The sequence below is a fragment of the Bactrocera oleae genome, chromosome 3 (assembly GCF_042242935.1).
Source record: "Bactrocera oleae isolate idBacOlea1 chromosome 3, idBacOlea1, whole genome shotgun sequence".
NCBI lineage: Eukaryota > Metazoa > Arthropoda > Insecta > Diptera > Tephritidae > Bactrocera > Bactrocera oleae.
In genome coordinates this window covers 48578318-48594862 of record NC_091537.1, presented here as the reverse complement: position 1 = coordinate 48594862, position 16545 = coordinate 48578318, and the positions used below count along the sequence as shown (strand labels likewise).

The following is a 16545-nucleotide window of genomic DNA, read 5'->3' as shown; positions in this document are numbered from 1 at the left end:
TTTTGTCTTTTAAAGTAAAATTAACCACCGGTACAGTCAAATAAAAAAAACAAAATTTTGTTTTTCTTTTCATTAAGAGAGGTATTAATTTTTTTTTAATTGAATTCATAATATTTCCAGTATTTTTAAACCTGTCTTATAAACAATTTACATACGATTTTCAAACTTTAAAGCGGGATCCCCACCACTCATTTTTTCAAGGTCGGTGCTCCCTATAACTAACATAACTACTCTACCGACTGTCTTGAAATTTTGAGACAATTCCCTATTTACAACCACAAGTCCATAGTTTACGAGATAATGGCGGAAAGATATTTTTAAATTTCATCGCAGTTTTTATTTTACAATAACCAATTTGCTGATTTAAAAAAAAAGTTGCGTTTTCCTATTCATAGAGTTCCAAAAGAAGGAAAAATTATTATAGTAACTTTGAAAAACCCTTGTGGCGTTGGGAAAATTATTATGTAACGAACGAAAGTTAACTTTTTGCTTTCGAATGATACAGCACCAAATTATGAGGAGCACTGCAATCCTACTTTTTTCGAGACACGTTTGAATTCTTTAATATTTAATCGTGAAAGTTTTACACTGTTGCACCAAATGCACGGCGCAGACCGCTTTTTATTGTAAAATAGGAAAAAACGATAACTTCGGTTGCACCGAAGCTATCATATCCTTTACAAATACAAAAAACTTCTTCTTTCTTTAGAGATTGCATCAGTGCTTGACAAACGGACGGACGGACAAACGTTCATGACTAAAGCGACTCAGTTGGTCACGCTAATCTCTGATATTTCATCGTAGCAAACATAATATACCCTGTTCAGGGTTAACATAACCAGCGTCGTGGTTAAACCTAACAAAAAATTTTATTGCCTATCTTATTGGCACAGCACAGACCGCTTTTTATATTCTGAACAGTTTATATTGAGTTTGAAATGTCGGAGACCTTATAAAATATATACATAAGTGATCAGCATGATAACCTGAGTTGATTTAACCATATTCGTCCGTCTGTCCCTCAGATTTTAAGCTATCGTTTTGCACCTGTTCTTACCCTACTAAGGCGCTGCGGCAATGAGCAGGCCGTTATTTCCTTAAGCAACAATGTAATATTCGAAGAAATTGTTTAGATCGGATAACTAGAGCATATAGCTGCCATATAAACTGAACGATCGGAAACAAGTTCTTGTATGAAAAACTCATTCATTTGACGAGGTATCTTCGCGAAATTAGAAATGATTAATTTTTTAAGGCAATAATGTATTCTCCATAGAAATTGTATAGATCAGATGACTATAGCATATAGCTGCCATATAAACTGAACGATCGAAAACAAACATTTTGTGCCTTAGACGCTATAAAAGATCGTTGTGTTCCTCAGTCTATTAAGGCTCTAAGTTTGTAGAGTTCTCCTCGATGTTCGGTGGAGGTGACTGCTGTGGGTAGTAATACCCTATTTTGTATTTTGCTGTGTAGCGTTTGAGTGTTTTGTGCCTTTGAGGAACTTGGTGTCTTTTGGCAATTTTCGGGATTTTGGTTTTTGGGACCACTAAACCTGTGGTTATTTTTGTATAAGCGTTTCTTTGGGGTGATATGGGAAATTTGTTGTAATGAAGCATTGAGTGGTGTCTTATGTGACAATATAAGCAATTGAATTTGCTTTTGCAATTTTTATATGTACGCGCATGTGACACGCAATTTGTACAAAGTCTTTTTAATCTGACAAACTTATTTCGTTCGTTAACTTTTATTTCATTCGTTATACTGTCGATAGAGGTGTTAAAAACCTTTGTTCTCAGTGAATTTTGTAATTATAGTATATATAGCGGCTTAGGATATATGCACATTAAATCTATCAAGGACCGGATCACGCACACTTAAAAAAAATGAATCTGTAGATGCCCCTTTTAATGCGATCCTGTATACTAAATGACAGTTTTGTATTTTATTGTGGAGTTTAGTTATGGCAATTTAATTGTTTATGATTAATGGCGTTTTGTGGACGTGGCAGTGGTCCGATTACGCCCATATGCAATACCAACAGACTTACGGTACCAAGAAATATGTGTACCAAGTTTCATAAAGATATCTAAATTTTACTCAAGTTACAGCTTGCACAGACGGACGGACGGACAGACAGTCACCCGGAGTTCAACTCGTCTCTTCATTCTGATCATTTATATATTATAAATATAACCCTATATCTAACTAGATTAGTTTTAGGTGATACAAACAACCGTTAGGTGAACAAAACTATTATACTATGTAGCAACATGTTGCGAGAGCAGAAAAATAATAAAAATAACAATAATAGTAATAATAATAATAATATTAGTAATAATAATGATAATAATGTTTTTAATTAGATATGCATTAAAAAATTTAAGTTAATATATAAAATTTTATTTTTAAAGTAAAAATAACCGCCGGGGCAGTCAATTCAAAAATAGCAAATTTATTTTTCTTTTCATTAAGGTGGGTATTATTTTTATTTAAATTGAATTCATAATATTTCAAGTATTTTTAGGCCTGTCTTAGAAACGATTTACATAAGATTTGAAAACTTTAAAGCATTATCCCCACAACTCATTTTTTCAAGGTCGGTGCCCCTCATAATTTTAAAACTGCTGTACCGCGTCTTTTGAAAATTTGAACAAAGAAATTGTTTAGATCGGATCACTAGAGCCTATAGCGGCCGTATTAACTGAACGATTGGAGTAAAGTGATTGCATGGAAAACTTTTTCATTAGACGAGATATCTTTACAAAAGTAGGCATGGATTATTGTCTAAGGCAACAATGTAATCTCCAAAGACATTGTTCAGATCAGATCACTATAGCATTTAGCTGTCATAAACAAACTGAACGATCGGAAACAAGTGCTTGTATGGAAAACTCTTTAATTTGGCGAGGTATCTTCGCGAAATTAGACATGATTGATTTTTTAAGGCCATAATGTATTCTCCATAGAAATTGTATAGATCAGATGACTATAGCATATAGCTGCCATATAAACTGAACGATCGGAAACAAGTGCTTGTAAAAAACCTTTTTATTTGTGAAGGGTATTGTAGCTTCGGTACATCCGAAGTAAACGTTTTTTTTTTGGTTATTGTACAATTACGCACCCGCACTGGTCATTCACTTACTACATAATAATATAAAATTCAAATATGAATAACAATAACATTTACATATATAAATTAGAATTTGAAAAACTCATGGAACAAAATATTTCTGCTGCTGCTGAAATTGTTGTGTTCCAAATGCTTGATTTATTGTTTGCTGCAATGAAATAAAATAATTAATTAAATGTACATATATTTATAATTCACAAAATTTTGAAACGTTGTCTTTCTTCTTTCTCTGTGATTATACTTTAAGATGCTGTAATGAAAATTATCAATAAATTATATGTATATTAATATTCTACAAAACTACATAAAAACATACCTTTCTTTGGCTTTTAGGAATGCAAAAGACTCACGTTTTACCCTCGTTTTTTATTTACCTTTTCGAAATTTCTTTTTGGCAATAATGAGAATTATGTTTTCGAATTCGCGCTCATTTGAAAAGAACCCCTACAAGACGGGTATCTGTTGGCAAACGTTAAATTATTTGTAACTTTTGTTCAGAGAGTAAGAAAAAAGTAATACATCGCCATTTGATGTTCAATGGTTTTCTCGCTGTATCCAATTGCAATTATAACATCTGAGGTATGGGATCGCTGCCTAATAGAATTTCTATTTGAGCGGGGGTGATCCAGTTGGGATCTGCTAATTTTAGGTGTGAAACCTTTTGCCAATACTTCCAATTTATATGATAGCTTGGAAACATATTTGTAAGTTACGATAAGACTATAGCTTCTGCTTTAATTCTCCTATCCGCTTGGGGGGAAATAAGAGTAATGGGGCTGATTTTATTAGAGTTTTGAACTATTCTTCCGCCCATTCCTGTAATTTCAAAGTTGGCTTGTTTTGTTGGCAGTTGTAACCTATTTTGAGCCCTAGACGCTATGAAAGATCGTTGTGATCCTTGGTCTATTAAGGCCCTAAGTTTAAACAGTTCTCCTCGGTGTTCGATGGAGACGACTGCTGTGGGTAGTAGTACTGTATAGGGTTTGAGTTTTTAATGCCTTTGAACAGCATGGTGCTTCTTGGCAATTTTCGGGATTTGCTGTTGCATTTAAACCCGTGGCTCTTTTCATATTTGCGCTGTTTGGGGGTGAGCTGGAAAAATTGTTATAATGAAGCAGAGAATGATGTCGTTTATGACAATAAACGCAATTAAATTTGCTTTCGCACTCTTTAAGTATATGCGTATGTGACAAGCAGTTTTTACAAACTCTTTTTGTTTTTACAAAATTGCTTCGGTCGATAATATTTAATATTTTGAATCTTTCGTAAGATTTGAGCTAATGCCCCCTGTAAATAGTTCGCATGATGTTTTTTTGTACTGTTTGGATGTGAACGTTTGATTTCTGAAAAAGCTTCTATTTAAATTGTTGTTGCTACTGGCTTGGGGTCTGTGGAAGCTTCTATTTAGGTCGTGTTAAAAGGTTTCCGTTCTGACCATTTTTTTATCTACCCTTTCTGCGATTTCGTATTGGTTTATTAAAAAGTCTTTCATCTGTTGCCACGTTGGGCATTTTTTTTCGAGATGAGAGCGATTGCTCCCACAAAAGTAACGATTTTTCTGGTAAAGCGGCGGTGCATATATTTACCAGTATTAGGTCCCAGCTGTCTGTGGGAATATTTTGTGTCGATAGAACCGACAAGAAATTAGAAACAGTGAATTGCAGTTTTATAAACTCTTCACTTATTTCCTTTTGAATCGTCGAAGGCAAGGTATTATTAGTATCGTTACTTGCTTATCAAATAATATTCTTTCATTTTCATATCTAGAGTTTCCCAAGCCAAATTGAAATTGTCGTCATGCAGATATGAGATGGATGCCTGAATTTGCCTCTTGACTTTGTACTTTAACTCTACTCGCTGATGTGGAGTAGGTCCAATTGCTTTTATTAGCTTGTGTTGATCGGAAATCATTGCTTTAGTTTCTTCGAACTGGTCTAAGCAGTCAGGATTTTCCTTTTTTTATTTCTAATGCCGATTCAGAATTATCTTCAATCGGAGAAGATAAAAATCGAGTGCAGTATATTATTAAACTGTCACTCTCAGAAATGAATTTACTGTTTGTAATGTCTTTGCTCCTTTTTTGTTTTGTAGCACCTTGCTTTGATCGTGTAGCTTCTGCAGGTGTACATGGACTTTTTTCGCCCAAAATAATTTTTGGTACTTTTAATAGTTGTGTAGATTTAGAGTCTTTAGAATCTGCGTTCATTTAAAAAAGTTCAATTAATGAAATGATTTTTCTCAGGTGAAACTGATTGAATTTAAACGAAATTCTTAATTGTAACGCGTAATCTCTTTTATATAAATAGGAGAATTAGTAATTCGGTTTTCTTTTATTTTTTTTTAATCAAATAAAATAAAATAGAGTGTGTCGTTGTTACGGTGTTTATTTATTATTTTTCTCGATTGTATTGATTATTCCAATAATTATTAAGAATTGCAATATTTATTTTGTTATATCTTTTTTTGTGTTCGTATGCCTTATAGGGTATACCTATAAGCGAATTAGTATGTGCGAATGAGAGCTCGTTTCAGAGATCAATGCACTTTATACATACCTATGTATGCAATCCTACTTGTCTTTTGGTTACCAAGAAATGTATATATGTTATTCTTTGGCTAACAGCGTCTTTTTCATTGGCTATTTATCTGGTTAGCCATCTGTTACTGAAAAAAATTTGTTTGGTTATTGCTATGATTACCTACAAGTTACAAACATGATCATAGGTTATTTGTTTGGTTAGCCATTTGTTACAGAAAATTGGTGCATCGGTTACCTCGTCACTTGCTATGAGTTATTTATTTGGTCATCAATTAGTTTCCACTGCCTAACATATCGGTTACATATTTCCTTATAAATAAAACAATTTAAATTATGATTTTATTTTTATTTATTTAATTTTTTTTTTAATGTACATGCTTATACATTATGGTTATATTTTTCCTTTCTAGTTTTGCAAATTTTTATCAATAATTTTAGATTAGCTTTTAAATATAAATACATATATACACTACAAACTAAATCTTCCTCCTTACAATCATTTTGTTTGCTAACTTTTATACATATTAATAACTCATCATTATATTTTTGTTCAAGCTTATCTATGGTTTATAAAAATATTAGTTGTTAAACTTTTAATTAATAATTTAAAATAGTTATACTAATTTTTAATATTCGCCGATTATGTACATACGTGTACCCTAATTAAACAAAAATATTTTGAATTTATTAATTTAGAACTTAATACTAAGAGGTAACTTTAATTTTATAGTTTAAGATATACTACAATAGATGTATTGAAGTCCCGCTGAAGAACTTTCCATCGAAATTATATATATGAATAAAAAATTTATTTGTTGCTTTTGTCAAAGTATCATTATATTTATACGCAATTCATATACAAATTTAGAGCTACAATATTTAACATGCTATTTAAAATAGATATGTTATCTATATCTACGGTGGTAACCTTTGCTACATGTTAAAAAAAGTCAAAAATTTTATTGAAGTTTTAATATAGGATCTTTTGTTTACTTCCCGTAACATTTTGTTTGTTAATTTAAGTTATTAAAATTTCAACTGATGACATTTGCTTACCAAACAAAAGACTTTAGGTTAAGATAAAAATCTTCCACTTTCAATTTTGTGCTAAAATTAACCAGCAGAACGAAACAATAATTAATACACTTCATGATAAATATATACAATATTGGCCAGATATAACTAATGTATTCATAATTATATATTATTATAATGCCGTTCAAGAAAATTAATATAATTTACTTACTTATATTCAGGCTGTATTCTTTTTTTTTATTGGATAAATTCAACGAATTGTTTTATTAAAGACTTCTTTGAAATAATACGTCCTACGTGACTAGTAATTATTGTAGTCATTAATTCTGAATTGGAATTATTGTGAGTACTTCCTCAGGTTTTTACGTATACAGTCTGAGTTTCTGGTATAAAACTCTCGTAAATTTGTCTGGTAACTGGCTCTCCGACAATTCCTCAATGGAGTTACTAACAATGACTTGACCGCTTAGCACATAGAGATATACTCTTCTTATTTTTATAATGAACAGGAACCTCAACGGTACTACCAAGAGAGTGAGTTATCTTAGTGCTTTTGTATATTTTATTACTTTTGTTCGTGCATTTTGATATAGTCATCAGGTCACTATTATTTTCCGGATACGAGTGAACGTTTGTAAGGCAAACCAAGCTAAGGGCAACCTCTTGAACGTTTAAATGTGTCGGGAATGGGAAATACCTCGACTGAAGCAAATAAAGAAAAGAGCTATGTTATAAAAGAAGTTCCCTTACAACTAAATTTGGTAACATTTTGTTCAGTTAACGTAAATTCAACTATGTATATATATATGTTATTTCTTTATCGTTGCTATTGGTTTTAAACTTTGACTCACCTTAGTTTTTTTATTTCTCAACTGCTGCTGCGTATTATACTGATTTTTTGTGTTTAGAGATTTGTTTTGTATTGTTGCTATTGGTTTTATTTTTCGCATGCTGAATTCATTGATTTTGTTATTGTTGCCTATCCGGTGATGCTGCTGTTACTTCTATATAAGGGAAATAATCACCATAACTTTGGTAATCACTGTCGTCGAAATTAAAAAGAAAAAAAAAACAATAAAAACGCTTTGAATCAACACAGATTGGAATCAAATTTGATTTTTGCCTAAAGTAAAACTTTAAGAAATATATTAAATTTTACTTTTTTTATTTACTTTACCGTTTTGTGTGAAGTTGTATTTGAACAACCAAGCACATCAGATTTTCAGAATTGCAATTGTATTTAATCAGTTCTATAGGAACAACATAAAATTCAGGTTCATACCTTCTTTATAAACGTCTTTTGATGTTATTAAACAAAAAAATATTTAAAAGGCAAATTAGACGAAGCGGTTACCTCAAAAGCTTTTCAAAATAATGAATATGTAGTGGAGTATGAGGTCAAACTTTACAAGTGTTGTAGTGAATTAGATACCTCCTCCTTGTAGGGAAGTACCTCTGGTATTGGTTATTTGTTTATGTAAGTAGATGGATGGGATATTGTAACGGGTTTTTCGTTAAATCGTCTACCTCGTAACTCACTCTTGAGTTCGATCACTTGATTGTTAAGTCCCAATTTAATGCTATACACTTATCTTTATTTCTAATTCCCACAACTTAACACTTATTACTCGTTACTCGAGCTTAAAACTTATAGCTCAATTGCTCTTTAGCCGTTTAAGATGAACTAGCTTCATTTTATTTCTTGGTCTTTCAATGGTCTGTATGCAATATACTAAATCGTTGAGGCGTTTAATATCCTGGTATGGTCTTTTCCAATAACATTGTTATTTGGAATACAGCCCTTTCTTTTGTTGTGGGTTATATAACAATACCCAATCGCCTTCAATCAAACCCTCAGAGTTCATTGCCTTGTCGTAATTCGCTTTCATTTTATCGCTCATAATTTTGGTGCGCTGTCTCATCATAGCATGAACTGTCCTCATCTCGTCTTCTAGGATGCTGTTGACTTTCTTAACATTCCTTCTTCCGTTGGCGTTAATTTCAAACTTCGAAGAGTAGTCGAAGATCATTACCAAAAATTACCCTTGCTATAATCTGCCCAGTTGTTACATGTACAGCAGACCGATAAGCCATCAGAAACAAGAACACAACATTCCTCAAATGTTCTTCCACGGTTTGATTGGATCTTTCTACCATGCCTTCGGGCTGCGGATGTAGTGCAGTTGTACTGGTTTTCCAAATACCCAGTTTCTGGTACATCTCAAGAATTAGAGCTGAGTAAAAATTTCTCCCTTGGTCAGAATGTAATTCTATTGAAACACCATATCTCGATATCCAATTGTTTATGAATACATTCGCTACTGTGCCTGCCTCTTGGTTAATAATTGCGTGGCCATTTGCTGAAATAGTCTATGACTTCCAAAACACATTTGTTTCTTAATTTACTGATAGGAAATGAACCAGCTCCATTCCTGGCAATTCGCTCAAACGGCGCACCCGAACTATACTGCTTCATCTGACCATGACTCCTGGACCTCGGCCTTTTAGCAGCAATGAACTCGACACAATTGGCGAGCCACTCCGTAACTAATTGACAACAACCAACCCAATATAATCTTTGTTTCAATTTCTCCAAGTTTTAGTGATACCCATATGTCTCCCTTATGGACCGTTGGGCAGCTCTTTGAGAACTTCGATAATTCTTACTTTCGGAACAATTATCAAAGCCCGGAAATGTTTGTATTCCAAATTACAGGGATGGCGGGACATTGCATCAGCATTTCCATTCTGTAGAATATCGCAAGGGTAGTAGCGATGTTCTACAGAGAAGTCGGAAATTTGGAGTCTCTTAATCTACCGTGCCAACTGTCCTTTTGGGTTCCTGAATTGCAGAAGCCATTTTAATGGTGCATGATTTTCCTCACCCGAAATCGGTGGTCATAAAGGTACTTATGAAAATGTTTGAAGGACTTTACCAACGCCAGTAATTCCCTCCGAGTTACACAATAATTTTTCTCTGGCTTGCTTTTTGTCTGGCTGTAATAAGCAACCACTTTCTCATAGCCGTCAATGACTCGCGATAGAACGGCTCCTACTGCAAACCCACTAGCAGCCGTATCCAAAATGATTGGTGATCCTGGGACCGGGTATGCTAACAATAGTGCAGTACTTAACCGTTTCTTCAGAGTTTGGAAAGCTACTTCCTATTTTTTATTCCATTTAAATACTCTGTTCTTTTTCTTGAGTTTTTGGAGGCTACTATCTACGCTGGCAAAATTTAGAGCGAATCGTCGATAATAAGTACAAAGTACAAGGAAACTACGAAATTCATGTAAATTTTTAGGAGTGGGCCATTTTTTTACTGTCTTTATCTTTTCTTTAGCTGTCCAACTAAACAACACTCCTTTGAGCTCAGCCAGCGCTAGCTATCCGTTGGAAAACCCCTTCCAAGTTCTTAAGGTGTTCATCAAAGCTTTTACCCAACACGATGATATCGTTGAGGTATAACAAACAGGTCTTCCAGTGTAATGCAGGAGCATTATACTAGGTCAAGTAAAAAGTTCGTTCGGTTTTTATCTAAGAGATGCCGTTATTGTTCATAGTACTAGTGTTACGTGTCGCATCATGTCATTTGTTCATTACTTGTATATAAGAGCTGTCAGACTGTGCAGCACGGACAGTTTTAATTAGAGTGTTGTCGTGTTAAGAACAATTGAGACATAAGCGAGAAGTTAGAGGTGTTGGAGTTAGAACTAAAGATAAGTGTATATCCATATAATTGAGAATTTTATTTAAAAATCCAGTGTGGAATGTGTTACTTCCGTCTTGCGGGGCAAATGCTAAAGAAAAAAGTAACCGACGCAACAGTTTTTTGTAACCTATAGGTAATCATAACAATAATTAATTAAACATCCAGCCAAAGAAATAGCCAATGCAAGGGAAACTTTTACCAAAGTATAACAGATAGTTTTCTAAAATGGTTGGACCGTTAGGGCCATAAGATATATTATATGTAGTATTTGCAGGATTTAAAATATTGAGAGAGAGCGAGTGAGATAATAACACATATGTGTAGTAAAAGCGAAGAGTTACTTTTTTCTCGAGACTAGAACAAAACTACCCTATCGGATAACAAATGCAGTATTTTGGAGAACAATATGTAGGTTAGCTAACTTAACAGTCTTTTAAAGCCGCATCTCCACAGGCAATGTATATTGCTAACCATCTGTCAAATACATTGCCATTGAGGTTGACAATGACCATTTGTGCGGATTTGTATCATGAAATAATAATTTTCGAAACAGCCTCGGGTAGGTATGTTCGAGCTGATATAGCGCATGTATGAGGATGACAAAAACTTATGTGAGTATGAAAAAAGTACAAATGTATTTTTCGAAAAATTAGATTTCGTATTTTAAGACTTAAATAATTGTTGTATAAAATGTATACCAATTCAATAATTATATATGGGCATTGCTATTTACATATGCTAACAATTTTCATTAAATATTTACCATACATATGCGTACATACGTATGTATGTATGTATTTAGTTACTACTTACCATAATTTGTTAAATTTATGTTTTGAATATTACTTTGCTAAATTGCAGTTTACGCAACAAAACATAAAACCATTGTATAAATTTAGGCTTATACAATGCATAAAACACAAGGCATAGGCATATAATCTTTGCTGCCATCATACGACCGAAAATCATTATGCATGTCATGTTGTCTCTTTGACGGCTTTTACATTGGGACTCTTTTGACTTTCTTTTTTTTTAAATTCTCTTTTGGTGTCGTCCTGTGCATTCACACGGGCAAAAAGAGTCCAGCAACTCGAGTTTAGTTTTTCTGCATTCCTTTGCACAAAATTTTCGTAAATATTTGTACGGTTCGACTGCGCAACACTTAGAGCGTGCGGCATTTCATTTGTATGTTGAGATGTTGGTCACACATTTTGCTTGCAATGAATTACCATGAATATGGTAGAACAATATGCATAATACCTACCCGCTTAATAGTTTCAAAGAAATACTTAAGACAGGAATTCCCTAATCCACCAGAATGTATTGAATATCCGCTACTAATATTTTCAAGGCCAAATTTTTAACAGGAATTTCCTAATCTTTAAGTATTAAAAATTCATAATTTCTTAACTGCATAATCTATATCTTAATTTTCTCCTTATTTACAATTTTTCAAAATATTTCTATTATTCTATGCATACATATTTGCATATTACGTACAAAAAATAGATAACAGAATTCAAATTTGTGAACGAATTCATTTGAAACCGAGCGCTTTTGCAACCATTCAAAGAATTTGAAAGTGAAAAGGAATGCTGAAAAGGGTAGCAGCGAGTTATTACGAACAAGAACACAAAGCGTGCCACCCGAACACGAGTGGCACGGTCCCTTCGGCTTTCCTTGTCGTTCCCTCACCCACAATAACCTGGTTTGGGTTACAAAAGAGTCTGTGTGTAAAAGCGATCTTTAAATGTGTTTGTGTGGAAATCAAAACAGCTCTGTCAAACCACCAAAATGACAATTTATTGCCAGCAATGGATAATTTACCATTAGCGTACTTTACACGGTCATTTTTGTATGAAAACATGGTATGATGCAAAAAAAACTGGTTTTCGTTTAAACGGTCGAACATGCAATCATTCCTTATTTCTCTGTTATTTGTGAACGAAGCAACATGGCACGTGCATTGGTTGCAGCACTTGTAATTGATATTTTAGAAGAACACGAAGTAGAGCAAAAAAAGCAAAAAAGACAGAGAAAAACTTGGGTAAAGGAATGGCGATTAAGAAGACCAGTTTTTTCACATATAAGTTTGTTAAAGGAACTTGAACAGTCCAGCCTGGCGGACTACAAAAATTTTCTCCGAATGGATCCTTCTGTATATAGGGAACTTTTGGAAAAAGTTGTATAGAAAAACAAAATACTATTATGCGAGACGCAATTTCGCCTGATGAACGTCTCTCTGTAACATTGAGGTATTTGGCAACTGGAGAGAACTACGAAAGTTTGAAATTCCAGGCGTATATTTCAACTGCAAGTTTAAGCAACATAATTATTGAGACATGTGAAGCGTTGATTAAAGTTCTTAAAGATTTTATTTCAGTAAGTATAAATATTACATAAAACTGGAAAATAAAACTAAAATAAATAATTTCTTCATATCAATAAAAATAACAAAAATTCTTGCTCTTCCAAGAATGCTAGGCCATCAAAGTACCGCAAAGATGTTACATATACTTCATCAATTCCTGCTTCAGACTTCTCACTTCGCTTTTTTTTTTTTAGTTCACGTCGTTAACATCAACCAAGTGAGTTTATTTTATACTTTAAACTTTCCAAATTTGCCTTTGGATCTGTCTCCTTATATTTTTTTAGAAGTGCTTCATAAGCAGCATTCTTCTTAATTTTGTTTATATACTCCTCGCTTTTCACTTTCCATACTTCTGGATGGCTTCGATAAATTTCAAAGAAGTCCTTCCACAGTTCTTCGTTTATCCGTGATGCCATTACGCTTCTATGTTTGCTTACGACTGAAAAAATATACTGTGTGCATGATGAAAGCGCTTACACCATAAAACTTGTTCATAACAACATCTTGTTTTTAAAAATTTTAAAACCCATCGCACATTTATGACGAACACGAATTTATTATGTTTACATGCTCTTTCTTCTCACCACGCCGCACATGCTTGCAAACGTAAATGACCGTGTAATACTATGTTCGCACCGAATTGAAATCCTCTTGAAAACACAATTTGCGAATCGTGGAACCAAAGTAGTTCTGACCGACATTGTGTGTTTTCGATGAGTTTTCACAGTTCACACATCTATTTATTTACATTTGTTATGTAACCTACAAGAACAGTGACGGTCATCTGATGGGTAATATGACAGTCATAGCTGAAAAAATGTTGTCAGCGCGCAGAAAAAAGTTTTTATCATTTTCCTTGTTTTCTTTTTGTTTTGTTTTTTCTGAGTCTTTGCTGACCATAAATCCGTCATAGCTTAAAATTGTCAGTTATGACTGAAACGCTATCAGAAGTGAAAAATTCTTTTGCGCAGTAGATAATATAATTTTTATTTCTTTAATAAATTTCAAACTTTTAATCAAAATTAGTTATAATTATATACTTAAATATAAAAAGGAATGCTACAAAAAATATAATAAAATATGAAAATATATAAATAAATTTTCACTTGATGCCATCTCCTCCTCTCAATAGCTCTGCGTACGCCTTCTCCAATCTGTGGATAGTTCTGAATTTAAAAATGCAAATGTAAATTAACAGTACTGACATATCAAATGTGAGTGTATTGGTGAACCCATCAGCAGTTTCTTGTTGGGTACGTTTAGGCCAATTATGGAATGTAAACAAATTGTCAACTGATATTTAGGGCTGGCAAAATATGTCTTCTAATAATATCGATTAAACTAGAGCAGGCACCGATTATAATGAGTGGAATGTAAGTTTTCAAGGGGTTTTCAGCGAAAACTGTGTTTTCGTTTGACAGATTTTGTATGGATGAAAACACAAGTTTGGCGTCAAAACCTCTTATGTCTATGAAAACTCGAATTTTGTGTCGGTGCGAACATATTATAAGCTTCTAAACATTAGCAATGTGCAGTATCCATTGGCAATATTGCTAGCAATACAGATTTTAAGCAATGTTAAATTGCCTGTCGAGATATTTCGTAATCATTTAGACCACTATTATAAATAAAAAGAAGTATAATGTACGGGCAATGGTCACCTTTATATTCGAGAAGTGAATGGAAATTCCTTTCTATTTGTTTATTTATTTATGCTCTTAATTTCACAGCGTCCATTTTGTTTTCGAGGAAACTCTCACAGGAGAGGATCGTATCCAGCCATATCAAGAAAACAGATTATTATTACCGATTACGCTATCCGGGTAGTACGATCGGTGTACCAGATATTAAGACTGAATTAGAAATAAAGGATACTCGGTTGAGTTGTAAGATGGCAGGACAGGTACTTGCGGCATGGTCTAGATTGATAAAAGTAAGTTATGGAAAACCGGGAAAGGAATTCGACGATCTCCGATATTCATCCATACCATCAGATCGCGGCGCAAAAGAAATTGTGGCTGTTACATTTCTTCAGTATTTTTTTTTCACAAGTAAATGATCAACTCGCTAATCTGGTAATTACAGCTAAGTGATCTAGATTCTGCAGAATTTTACCGCCACAACAACGACAAACACTAAGTGGCTTGAAAAATATGTGCAAAGTGCTTTATATATAATTGTAAATATAAGTATACATAAATTGTTGAAAAAATTCACTTTCCGCTCACGGATTTGTAATCTTCGCGTAAAAATAAGACGATTTAAAAAAAAAACAAGAAAAAACGGTAACATCGGCTGCGCCGAAGTTATAATACCCTTCACAGGTGCATTTCTTTTAGTAACTACTATATGTATTACTACATTTGAAAACGTAACCGGCCAACGGTATGCATCCAACGGAAAACATTTTCTTTCTAACCAGATTGTTTAATATAAAAAATCTTCTATTCGAATTAATGCTAGTATTCATACTAAATTAATGGAAAACAAAAACAAATTATTATATTTATAGAAAATATATAACATATAATAATATTTATTATTCTATAATACTTTTTTTATATAATATGTAAGTTACAATAATGGCATCTATGAGTTACACTTTATATTATAATACAAACTTATATTTAATAACATTGAATCTAACATATATCTATATATAGGTATATAATATATCTATTTTCTAAAGCTTTTCGGCGGTTGATAATGACGTTGATAACATTTCCCTCGTTGCTGCTTTTGCTACACTTGAGGTTGATTCCTTTTGGCTGTTCCATGTCGTGCATTTTAATGTTAGCTTCCCTCTTGCTTACAAGCCATTCTGACGAATTTTTTATTAGAAACTCTTTGTCAGAGAACCAAATTGTCTCTACAAGATTTTGAGCGCTGCACCCACGTGAAACAATGTCTGCAGGATTATGCGTATTTCCAATTATTGCCATATGGAATTTCTTGAATTTTAGAGACTCGATTGGCAACAAAGCAATTTAAGGTGGCCACTCATGCGGGTTGAACCACTTCAGCACTCTTTCTGAGTTAGTAAAAAAATAAATGTTGGTGCTGAATGTTAATAACTTCTCCTTAGGTTTTTGTCAAGTCCTACTCAGTAATAGTGCTGCACATAGCTCCAAACGAGCTTGTTTTGTAGGTGTGATTTATCTTAGAACGTACATAAAGACAACACCCATACGCGCGTGTTGATGCGTCAACGAAACCATGAAATTCACAATCAGAATTGGATGTTGTTTGTACATAGTGGGGAACTTCGATTTTATTAATGAAGTTTAAATCGGCCTTAGTCTGCAACCAAATGTTATGTAGATCGGGTGGTAGTGTTTCATCCCAATCTAATCGGCGAATCCAAATTTCTTGCATTAATATTTTGCCACGTATGATCACGGGGCTCAACAAACCGAGGATATCAAATATTTTGGAGATAATGGATAAGACAGATCGCTCAGTGACTGACTGCATATTTGGTAACTCATAGCGATAACAAAGGGTGTCAGCTAAAGGTTTTCACGATGTACCTAGAGCTTTGGTAATGTTTTCTGCAGTTGTTTTAATTATGACTTCCTTATAAGATGCGTCAAATAATTGTGTAGAAGTCGAGTGCCATTTAGTAAGAGAAATACCATGAGAACGAAGAACTTCTATAATTTCAATTTTTAATTTTTGTAAATTGTCTATGCTATCTGCACCAGTTAACAAATCGGCAACAAAAAAGCTTTCACGAATAGCAGACGATG

The 16545-nt window shown here is 33.4% G+C and overlaps 1 long non-coding RNA gene across 1 annotated transcript; it reads left to right on the top strand.

The window, feature by feature from the left end:
- The first annotated feature begins 14009 nt into the window (after positions 1-14009).
- LOC118682728 (uncharacterized) lies at positions 14010-15331 on the top strand. Its single transcript, XR_011395241.1, has 2 exons — positions 14010-14472; positions 14527-15331. It is a non-coding gene; the product is annotated as an uncharacterized lncRNA (long non-coding RNA).
- The last annotated feature ends 1214 nt before the right edge of the window (positions 15332-16545 follow it).